We start from the raw sequence: 12,074 nt of genomic DNA on the forward strand, positions 1-12,074 counted from the left end.
ATTTTAAGCAAGAAATTACTTGGTTAAAGGAAAGATGTATGGACAAACAGAAGTATATTTCATGAATTTTTCAACTTTTTCCTCCAAAGACTTGGAAAATCAGTTCTTTAATCTGGTAATTGTTTTCAGTACATTGTATAACATAGTGTACAAAATACAGAAGGGAATGAGTTAATCTGTAATGGCTTCAATAAGCATCTAGCCCTGGTGAATTTTGGCCAAGTTTACTAAGCTGGATGGAAGGAAAGAGAAATAATGTTGACCAAAGAAACCACTTGATTTTGCAGGGCCAACAGCAGGGAACAAGATTCCAAAACACTGTGCTCAGAGAAATGCTAATTATCACAATCTAGGTAATATCAGTACTCAAATATTTTTATGTTAAATCCTCATCTTTAGGATGAGTATTTAACATAATTGGAATATTAATGAATTCAAATATTTAGGGACAATACATCAAGAAAAAGAGAGAATAACCAATATATCAAGCAGATACAGGCTACTAAGAGGGTAAATACAATTACAAAATACATATTTTATACATGCAATGTAATATTAGCATAGGATGATAATAATTAGAAACTCTAGAAGTAAGAGTACCTTTCAAAAGGAAAGATATCTGAATAAGAAGAGTAAACATGAACATTTGAAGTTCTATTTCAAATAAATATAAAATGAAAATGGGAAAAACTAGACTTCCTATCATAGACAAGGTTTTGAGGGATGAAATATCCTATATATATAGATATGTAACTATGGTAATCTGTCTCTTTCTCTGTCTATATATATGATATATATATATATGTGTGATACCTCATATATATATATACATATATACAATAGTGTTGAGGCCATGGAATCAAATTTATATGTATATATACATCATGTGTATATATATATATATATATATATATATATATATATGATAGTGTTGAGTCCATGGAATCAAATATTGGAGCATGAAATTGGTGCTAATACAAGTCTATTTGTAGGACAAGAGATTGAGTAATAGGAAGAAATGAGTCAACTTAGTAAGGAAGAAATTCTTGTGTTGACCAAACTTGGATGTTATGAAGATGAAATCAATTCAATATGAACTGGACTGTAGCAAGAGGAGATAACATGGATGGAATTGGGTTGTAGCAATATGATACACATATTCTTTGATATTTATCTCTAGAATTGCTACAGTGTGTATTCACATCAGCATCAGCAATGGAAAATGACTAGGTTCTGGTTTCAGTTTACAGGTGTTGGCTCAGAAACCAGCAGTGCAGAGTTATGCCTTCTCCTGAACATCTTCCACAGAACTCTTAATAGGCACTAAAAGCCTGCTATCTCTAGTTCCCATTTTACCACTTGATTTGCTGTCTCATGCCAAAGTTGAATACAATTCCCAATTTTATATAAATAATGATATGACTGATAGAAATATTTGAAAATATTACATTAAACAAATTCATTGTACTGGCTATATAACATTGGATACAAAGCAAAGCGGCTGGAAGGAAACAAATAATTATTTGAATATGTCCAACAAAAAACTTGATCCCTTAAAGTTAAAATACAATTGACTCTTTCATGGGGTAGGCACTATTGGGAGTGGTGGGTTAACAAGGAGAATGAAAGAGATTGAACACTGTAGAAATAGATTATTTGTAACTATGAAACTGGTTGAAATTGTGTTGGGAAGAGGCAAAGTACAGGGAGAGAACCAGAAGGGGTGAGATTCATTTAGAAATGTGGGTGTAGTTTTGATTTGCATTTCTTTGATGGCTAGACAAGTTGAGCATTTCTTCATGTGTCTATTGGCCATCCTTCTTTCCTCTTCAGAGAAGTTTCTCTGTAAGTCTTTAGCCCACTTATTTATTGGGCAGTTGTTTCTTTGAGAATTTGTTGTTGGGGAATTTAATTTTTTGAGTTCCAGGTATATTTTTGATATGAGACCCTTGTCAGTTGTATGGCTAGTGAAGATCTTCTCCCAATCTATGAGCTTTCTATTGATCTTGCTAGCTATGTCCTTTGCCATGCAGAAGCTCTGCAACTTCATGCAATCCCATTTGTCCAATCTTTCTTTGATTTATTGTGTTTGTGGGTCTCTATTAAGAAAATTTCGGTCTGTGCCAAGAAGACCTAGAGTTTCTCCTATTCCTTCGTATAATATTTTCAGGGTATCTTTGATCCATTTGGAGTTGATTCTGGTGCAGGGTGATATATAAGGATCTAGCTTTAGTTTTCTACAAGTGATTGACCAATTTTGCCAGCACCATTTACTGAAGATTCTTTCTTCTGAGACAAGCAGAAAAGGTCAGATATGAAGATGTTAGGTGAAATGAACCCCAAGATAAGGACAAATGTGGTTTTTTTCTTTCTCACTATTGTTTCTAACATATTTATAAGGTGATTGTTTTGTTGCTTTGTATGTCCCCCTCTTCCCCTGCCACGGTACAACCCTGTTTTCACTGTATTTGATGTTGGTATAATGGGGGAGGAGGGAAGAAAACAAATTGTTTAAATAGGGATACAGGTGGACCCACTGCAACAATGAGATGTGGGGGAAGTGGAGTCTAGTCGTGGAGATGGAAAGGGATGGTAGGGGAAAAACAACGGAGGAGACAACAATGCTTGATGAGAAATGTACTTATTACCTTGCTCATGTAATTGTAACCCCTCTGTATGGTATTTTCACAATAAAAAAAGTATTAAAAAATGTGGGTGTAACTGTAACAATGAAGTCACCCCCCCCATTCAACTAAGGTGAGATAGGAAAAACTATATCAATGGAACATCTATTGTTTTACACACTCCTGTCTTCTCTGACTTGAGAAATCAAAAGAAATGTCTTCTACCTGGACAGTAAAATGAGTAATTTGGGAACCATCTTAGATTGTAGATTATAAAGCTTGCATCTGGTATGCTAAAATGGCAATCTGCATCATCCTTGTGACTATAAAAATTAAAAAAGAATTAATCCCAGTTCCCAAACCTTGAAACTCCTGGTAATGCTCACACTCTTGGAAAAGTGGTAAATCATGCTAGTGCCAGTGCTTGTTAAATGTTGACCATTTCAGATTTAACACTGTATGTATCTGTTACAGGCTCTGACAGGATGAAGTGGTAAGGGACTAAGTGCCATCTCAGAGTTGTATGCTGATAGTTGATCCCTATATGACTGCTCCACAGCGTTCAGCCCAGGTCAAATAGCTTAGCCTCCTTCTGTGTTCCACTTTTCTCAAAACTCAAATAAATATTGCATTGGCTTATATAATGGCACTATGGGAGTTGAAAAGTAGGTTGTTAAAGTGTCTTTTTCACTTTAAATACTAAAAATGTTCATTTAAAAAATTTATCTTCTACCCCTAAGTGAGTCATCCCATACTTAAGTGCTATATAAGTACATTCCATGGAATTAGTTGTTAAGGACACAAGTGAAATATGATTTTCAAAACAAAAAGCTCAAAGTGTCCGAATTATAGAGTGTGAACTTTATATACCAGAAAGGTATTTGGTTTTCAGCTCCAAGAAAATGAGTCTCTAAACAGCTACTAATGCTGAGAGAGACTGAAAACAATACAGTATATTTATACTTATTGTGGCAATTTGAACTTTTCCTTATCTATGATACTTAATTCACAAAGGCACATTTCAACATAAACGGGAGTCAAAATTTGCTATTGAAGAAAAATGTCCACTTAGGATGTATTTTCTTTACCAGTTGTATTGTGGAAACTGCTGTAGTAGGTTTTATAGCATGGGGGAGAATTTAGCCTGGCAAAAGTTGCAAAAATGATGAAAGATTCTGAATCTAATGGGCTGCCTCTTGAGATAGGAAACAGAAATTTCTATCCTAGCCTGGTAGAAAAGAGAAGCTCAAATAGGCACTAAAAAGGGCACACATTCCCACACTAACAGTTGTACAAAATATGAAGGCATTAAAAAAAGGAATTTTAGTGACCCAGGAGTTGTTCTTGTTTTAAATGTCTTATATATTCTAAAAATAATCATGTTTATATAGCATATTCTTATTCATATTTTAATTTGATGAAAATTTGTAGGATTCACTTTAATTTAGGAACAAACTTGGATTTAACATCTTTATATCGAAATTATTCAGTTCCCAGAGATTCTTATGAGATTGAATAGGAGGGAAAATCTTAGCCAACAAAACAATTTCAAGCAGGTTGAGAAATCTCTTGCCCATTCAAAGGTTATCAACACCAAGAACTAAAAGAACGAATATGGTTTTGGAGTACCATTTAACTAGGATTGCAAGCAATAGAGGTCTGTTGGCAATCTCTGCTGTCCAGGCCCGGCGGGAGAAAAGGAAAAATCTTTAAGGAAAAACAAATTTGCAAGAAACACAGCGGGAAAGCTTAACCCTGAAAGAAGAAAGCCTATATTATTTGAAACATTGAAGATCAAAAGGAAAATATGTTTACAGAACAGCAGAAAGGAAGGAAACCTTATAAAGAATAAGAGGTATTGGCTTTTATCCTATAATAAATATTTTATTCTATTTATAATGAAATCTTTTTTTTCCTATAGTACTAAGCTCACATGTAAATAAGAACAAAGATAATGGATTAAAACTGACAACTAATTAGAAAACCCTACTGGTTTGAATCTTAATTTTCTTATTGACAATATTAGTCACATTTCCAAAATTAATGTATTATTTACTGTATCATCAAATTTGTTTTGTTTTAAACTCAGGACCCCACACTTTCTAGGCAAGAATTCTTGAGCAACAACATGAGACCTTTCTGGGGTTTTTTTTCACTCCAAAGTCTTGAGTTTTGCTTAGGGTTTGCCTAGACTATGATTCTTCTGTTCATACTTCTCTCACTGGTAGATGAGATAAAAATGAAAAGTACCCCTTTTTTTCTGTAACAAGTTAAACACAGAGTGGAAATGGGAAGTAGTAAAGCATTCACAGGCAGGAAGGAGGAAGTAAACTTCTAAATAATCATCCCAAACTGAAACAGGTTAAGGAAGATCTCGTGATCAGCATTGGATCAGGATCTGACTCATCTCATTAGATCTTCCTAGAGACTGTACAAGAGAATGGGGCTCTCTAAGAGAAACGGATGTGCAACTGACAACTCCTTATAGGTCCCATGATTTCCCTTATAATCCACTAATTAGTATACATCTAGGATAATCTTATCAGATGAGCAGAAAAGCTCATATGGTCATATAAGATGATGCTAAGTGAAATGAACTGTAAGATATGGACACAAGGGGTTTTTCTTTCTTGGTGTTTTAATGTACTATGTGATTTTCTTTTATTTCATTTGTATGTTCTTTCCCTATAGTATATCCCCTGTTGTCAATGTATTTGATTTAGGTACCCTGCATCTTGTATCTATCTATCTAGCTATTATTATTGTTGTTATTGTTATCTATATAATTTGGAAGGGGAATAACAAAATGCTGAAATAAGGACACAGGATGACCCATTGCAACAATGAGACTCACAAGACACTATGTTGGAAATGAACTTTACAACGGGAAGGGGGTGAAGGAGGTGGAGGAGGGAAGGGTTAGTAGGAGAAAAACAAAGGAGGGGTAACAATGTTCGACAAGAAAGGTACTAATTACTTTACTCATGTAACTGTAACCCCTTTGTACAGCATCTTCACAATAAAATTAAAACTAAGAAAAAAATCCCACCCCTTTCCCTAAAAAGCCCTAATTGGATACGCCTGTACCCTGAATTAAACCTGATAGGCTCTACCATTTGGGCCTGGGTGGTCTCTGTTAAACATTTCCTTGGTGACTTTTTGGTAAAGTTCAGGTGAAATTAATTCATTTTTCACAATTCAGAAAACAGAGCACTTCAGAAAACAGAGCACTTCAGAATTCATCAAAGGGTCATTTAGTACAGTTTTACTCTGTATCCATGAGCTTCATTATATAATTATATAAATATCTGTGGGCTGGATGAATGGATAAAGGTGTAGGATGAATATAACTTGGCAAATAACCATATTTACATGATTAGAGAGAAGAAGATAATATTTAACTCAAATAGCAGTCCATAATTTAGACATGTTGTTTTCATTAATATAAATTGAAAAAGGTGTAACTAAGACAAGTTATTAGAATGGATGATATTTCCTGATAGGTCTTATGGTTGGATTATCATAAAAATATCTGACTGAAACTAATTCAAAGAGATGGCTGGTGCAATAGAAAGAGACCAGTGAAAGTTGTGCTTTCCACAGAGTGGCCTATTGAGACTTACTGAAAACTATGTAAATCCAGGAGTTTCTGTGGCAGTAGATAGCTAACTATCCATGGGAGCAAGAACACTTTTGGATGTTTGCTCTAGTTGTTACAAAGAGCCAGAGATGTCTGGGGCCAAGAAATATGATACAAAGAGAGATCCAGAAGTGAGGAGAAGCAGGGTTCCATAGAGCACAAAAAGATTTACTCTTCACTCAACATCACTGATTTCCCTCCAGTGTTTCTCCAACCACATAATATAAAATAGTTCTGTGCTCCTCTTAACTTTTTCCCTCTTGCTGATTCACATTGTGCTTCACAGTGATTTTCTCTATCTACCACTAAATGTTTAATTCCAGTCTCTTCCAATAAAATAGAAGTTATATGAAGACAAGGATTTGGGCTGTAAAATATTGTAACTCCATCAAAGGAACAAGTGGCTACTGAACTTCACGAAATGGATAAACCAGTGTCTTATAGACCTCTTATCCAGTGATGTTACTTTACCTGCAGAAAGGTGTTTAAGTAGATCTAGTTGAAAAAATGTTTATCATTTCTGAGGTATGTCTCTTTCAATAAGAATTTAAGTATGATAATCAAAGGACAGATTTTGTTGAGTCTTAAATATTAATATTTTTGTTCCATATATTTCCCCCCTAAACGTTTAATTGTTCTTCAGAGTTTTCTTATTATATTGAGTAATGCAGACAACTTTTCTACATTATATATTGATTTATAGAGATTTACCTTTGCCATCCTATGTTTGAAAGCATATTTTTAATAAAAATATATTAAACAGAAGTTTTGAAGAAAATTGGTACATTTGCTATGTATTATTTCTCAGAAAATATACACTAAATACTAACTGCAATCAAATATATAGACATAAATGACATAAATATCTACATATATCTATATGTATATGTGCACTAAATATCAACTGCAATCAAATATATAAATATATGTACATACCTATGTGTATATATGTGTATATATGTATTATCACATTTTCAGGAGTTATAGATCTAGCATTCATGGAGAAATATGCAAACAAATATAATCTTGGCATCACCAAATGTGAGATTTGTACTACTGGCAGGAGGTAAATTATTGTAAATAAAAGATGCAATCGTTCCAGACCATGAATAAGTATGACATGATACAGCTTTAATTCCTATAAAGACAAATAGACTTCTTTTTACATTTGCTCCCAATTCCTTAGGCTTTTAGTGTGCCAGAAAACCTACTGCTAATTTTTCCTTCCCAACACAGATAATTAAACAGCCATTCAAATAATTTCCAACACTATCTCCCTAAATAAAAAGCAATTACTTTTTATCTTTATTTTATTTATTTTGTCTGTTACCTTGTGACAGGTGAAACTGTTTGCTACTTTTCTGAATTAGTCTAAATTTTTTATTTGAAATTATTAGTCTTATAGATGTAGTAACTAATTTAAAGAAAATATCTGACAAATAGCACAAGTGGCATCTGCATAGAGAGAAAGTCCTGAAGCTTGTAGGAACTGTTTAAATTTGAGAAAACTCTCTGAGTAAAATATGAGAGTGGTCTTGTACTATGCTGTCTGAGAATTAAATAGGCTAACTCCCAGGTCTGAGGAAGTACATTCCCTATACTGTAGAATGAAGTTGGGTACAGGAACTTGGCTAGGAGATTTACACAGAGGACACATTCATTGAATATAAGAAGGACTGGAGATGCTTTTAATGGAACTCTAGGGACTTATCAGTCCCAGAGCAGCAGAGCAAGCAATTTAGCTAAGCTCTATGTGAGTAATCCATGCTGTAAGATTCCAAGAGAGAGAGAAAGGGATACCTCTCTGGACAGGTAATCAGGTGGCTTTGTAAAAGTATTTCTATGGCCTCCAGACAAGGAAAAACAGAACTAGGAATGTAAAACTCACAAAAAGAATTAGATTAATCGAAGCAAGCCAGGCCCAAAGAAATATAGGTGGCACGGTTTCCCCTCATTTGTAATAACTAGAATATGTCTATGATATTCTTAGCAGGGGATCACAATAGCCCAATTGCTAAGTGCATAGGCCCATACATAATGAAGCATACCTTGTTATGTCCTGTATGTAGTTATTTCTATTTTTTCTTTCTGTTTCTCTTTTACTTTTCTTTGTCTCATATATGTTTATCTGATCTGTGAAAGGGAAAAGTAATCACAGAAACAGCAGGACTATGGATGATCTAGTGCAACAATGATACTCACTAGACACTAAGTTGGAAATGAACTTTACAACTTGGGTAGGGGGAGGGGGGGTAGGAGTCAGCTGGGGGGAGGGGATGAGGAAGGGGTAACAGTATTTAAAAAGAAACGCACTCATTACCTTACTTATGTAACTGCACCCCAGTTTATTTCCTTTACAATAAATTTTAAAAAATTAAAATAAATTATAAAGAAGTATTTGATAGAACTTCAGCAACACTGTAACGTATTTTCACAATTAAAAAAAGAACTTGAGCAACCCACATGTCAGCATGCCTGCCTGTGCACAAGAACACATGCAGGGGCATGCGCGTGTGCACACGCATGCACACACACACAGACACACACACACAAACCATATTCCAAAAAAAAATAAAAATGTTCCATTCTTTACAATGGAATCTAACAGACAAACCAGATGAAATGGAAAGAAAGAAAATCATTTCAAAATAGAGAGGATAGCTTGCAAAGCTATACGTATAGTGTATGGTCCAGAGCTGTATGTATAGCAAAACCTTATCCTTAGATCCTTAGATCATGGATCATAAATATTCTAATATTATTTATCATTATTCTATGAAGAACATCCATCTTAAAAGGGGTCTTAGCTGGACACTAGTGGCTCACAACTGTAATCCTAACTATTCAGATCTCAAGATTTGAGATCTGAGGACCGCAGTTCAAAGCCAGCCTGGGCAGAAATTTCCATGAGACTCTTATCTCCAATTAATCACAGAAAAAGCTGGAAATGGCACTGTGGCTTAAGTGGTGGCCTTGAGAAAATGGACAGCTCCCAGGACTAGAATTAAACCCCAGGAATTGGGGTGGAGGGAGAAAAAGAAAAGAAAAGAAATACAAAGGAGCCTTTCCAACACCTATCTTGACAGAGACGCAAAATTTAGAATAAAGCCAAGAAGGTGGAAGACCCGAGATCTGAATAATAAAATAATTGTGCATGTTATTAGAGAGGGTTTTGAGGGTAAAATTCGTGGATACATTGGCTAAGTTAATGCGAAACAAAACACTTTTAATTTATCTATGCTTAAGAAAGATGAGCTTGAATGAAATTCATGTAGGAACTGATTTTCTGTCCCTGATGTTTGGAATCCAGTTGGCAGTCTCTTGGAAACAGTTACCTGGAGACACTTCCTTAAAGCCATAGGTATTTATTTATTCTACTGCTCTTTGCAAATCATTGCAATTTAACAGATTAGAAAGGAATAGGGTACAGATCAATGCAACTGCCTTGGATAACATCCAGTTTCAGAGGAAGAAGTATTGTTTTCAACATGAGCAGATGCACATACTAATGTTGTGGTGGCAGCACTATGCATGATTCATTGCTCCTTGTTTTGAGTCTAGTAACACAAATAAAAGAGCATGCACTCCTCCCATAGCTAGAAAATGTGAAGGCTGGAAAACAATGATTCATATTCCCTTGGTCATCTCAGAGGGCAGTCAAAGTGTCCTCATTCAAAAATGCACTCCATGAAACCATACATGGCAGAATTATCTAATTCAGATTTAATAAGCCAATCTATCTTAAGTAAATATTGTGTATGTGTTTCATGACTAAGATTTTCCAGCTTCTGATACAGGCATTAAAACGAGGTGTAAGTTTCTAAACTAATATTTCAAAATTATAAACCATACAAAGAGAATGTTAGAAATAATCCTTTATTAAAAACAAAATATTTCTATTGGAAAGACTTGGTAAAAGACAAAATATTACACTTGAACACTTGAATTGATAAATTAAACAGGACTTTAAACATTCATGCAGTGAGGTCAAAGGAAGACATTCTCAGGAGCATATCACTATGTGAATATCATCATCTAAAATCATGTTTATGGAAATGAACTCCAAAAAAGGGAATGTTGTTATTTTGCTTTTGCTTTTTTCCTAATTTGTTGCTGTTATTTTTTAACTGTATATTTTGTCTTCTGTGTAAGTTTATCTGATTTGGGGATGGTAAGGTGGAACACAAAAATGATGGGAAATGGGTAAACAAATGCAGCATATACTAGACATGATGTTGAAAATTATCGATACAACTTGTGGAGGAAGAGGGTCAGGATGGAAAAAAAAAAAACGGGAGAAAACCAGAGAAGTGATAATACAATTTAGAAAGAAATGTCCTCATTACTACAACCCGTTTGTACATCACATTTACAATAAAAATAAATCAATAAATAACTTTTGGAATTGTATGGACTTAGGGCACAAAACACTAAGCAAATACACTAAAAGCAGCTTACATATTTCTATTGTAAAATAGAAATACTATAACTATTTCAACTGAGCCTGATCTCACATAGCTTCAATTTTGTTATATGTTACCTCTAAAAATAATTCTTTTGTATATATTTTTATTGTAAAAATACTGTACAGAGGGGTTACATGAGTAAGGTAATAAGTACATTTCCTATCGGCATGGTTACCTCCTCCTTTATTTTTCCCCTACCATCCCTTCATTCCCACCTCGCCTTCTCCTCCTTCCTCCCCAGGTTGTACAAAATTAATTCTTTTAGGTATAAAATAAATACAATAAAGATGTCATTATCATCTATAAATTGGATAGATATTTAGCACTTATTCTTCCAATCGTGAAATCATATAAACACGATTTTATTTGAAACTTAGGAATCCAGTAAAATTTTGTCTTTGTTGCATACAAACATTTCTTGTTTTACTATCTGAGCATAGTTTACTCCTTTGAGCGTTGGACAGTGCTTGAACATTGTAAATATTTAATAGCAATCTATTAAATAAGCAAGAAAGCAAATGAAAGATTCCAACATTTTTAGTTTCAGCAGATGCCCTTTTATTTCACTGTCACTGTCCGATGAATCAATCTGTGACACATTTAACTTTCTTACACCCTTTGCTTACATTGCCTGTGATGAAGATTGATATCTATGAAATCTTGAGTGCATGTCACGTGAAGGAAGATATTGTTTGAAAAGATACATATATATTTTAATAGCAGAGATAAGGCAAAGCTGACCAATGAATCTAATCAGGGGTTATCAGTTGGCTCAACTGTGTGTCAAGTTCTACCAATCTAGGACTATTTTTTTTCATTTTATCCCATTTTTTTTATTGTGAAAATACCATACAGAAGGGTTACAATTACATGGGCAAGGTAATGAGTACATTTCTTATCAAGCATTGTAGCCTCCTCCTTTGTTTCCCCTTCCCATCCCTTCCCATCTCATGTTCTGCTCCCTACCAAAGTTGTAAAGTTCGTTTCTCGACATAACAACTTGTTGTAATGGGTCCACCTATATCCATATTTAAATGATTTGTTTTTTCCCTTCCCCTCCACAAATTATACCAACATCAAATACAGTGAAAGCAGGGGGGAGGGACATAAAGAGCAATACAAAAATCATCTTATAAATATGTTAGAAACAATCACAAGAAAGAATAACCATTTGAATCCTTATCTTGGGGTTCATTTCACCTAACATCAACTTATCTGACCTTTTCTGCTTGACTTACACATCTACTACTTATTCAAATAAGGAAAACCATGGGACCTATGTTTCTTTGTGCCTGGCTTACTTCACTTAATATAATTTTTTCCAAGTTTTTCCATTTCCTAACA

The sequence above is a fragment of the Dipodomys spectabilis genome, unplaced genomic scaffold, assembly GCF_019054845.1.
Source record: "Dipodomys spectabilis isolate Male_0828 unplaced genomic scaffold, ASM1905484v1 ptg000009l, whole genome shotgun sequence".
Classification (NCBI taxonomy): Eukaryota; Metazoa; Chordata; class Mammalia; order Rodentia; family Heteromyidae; genus Dipodomys; species Dipodomys spectabilis.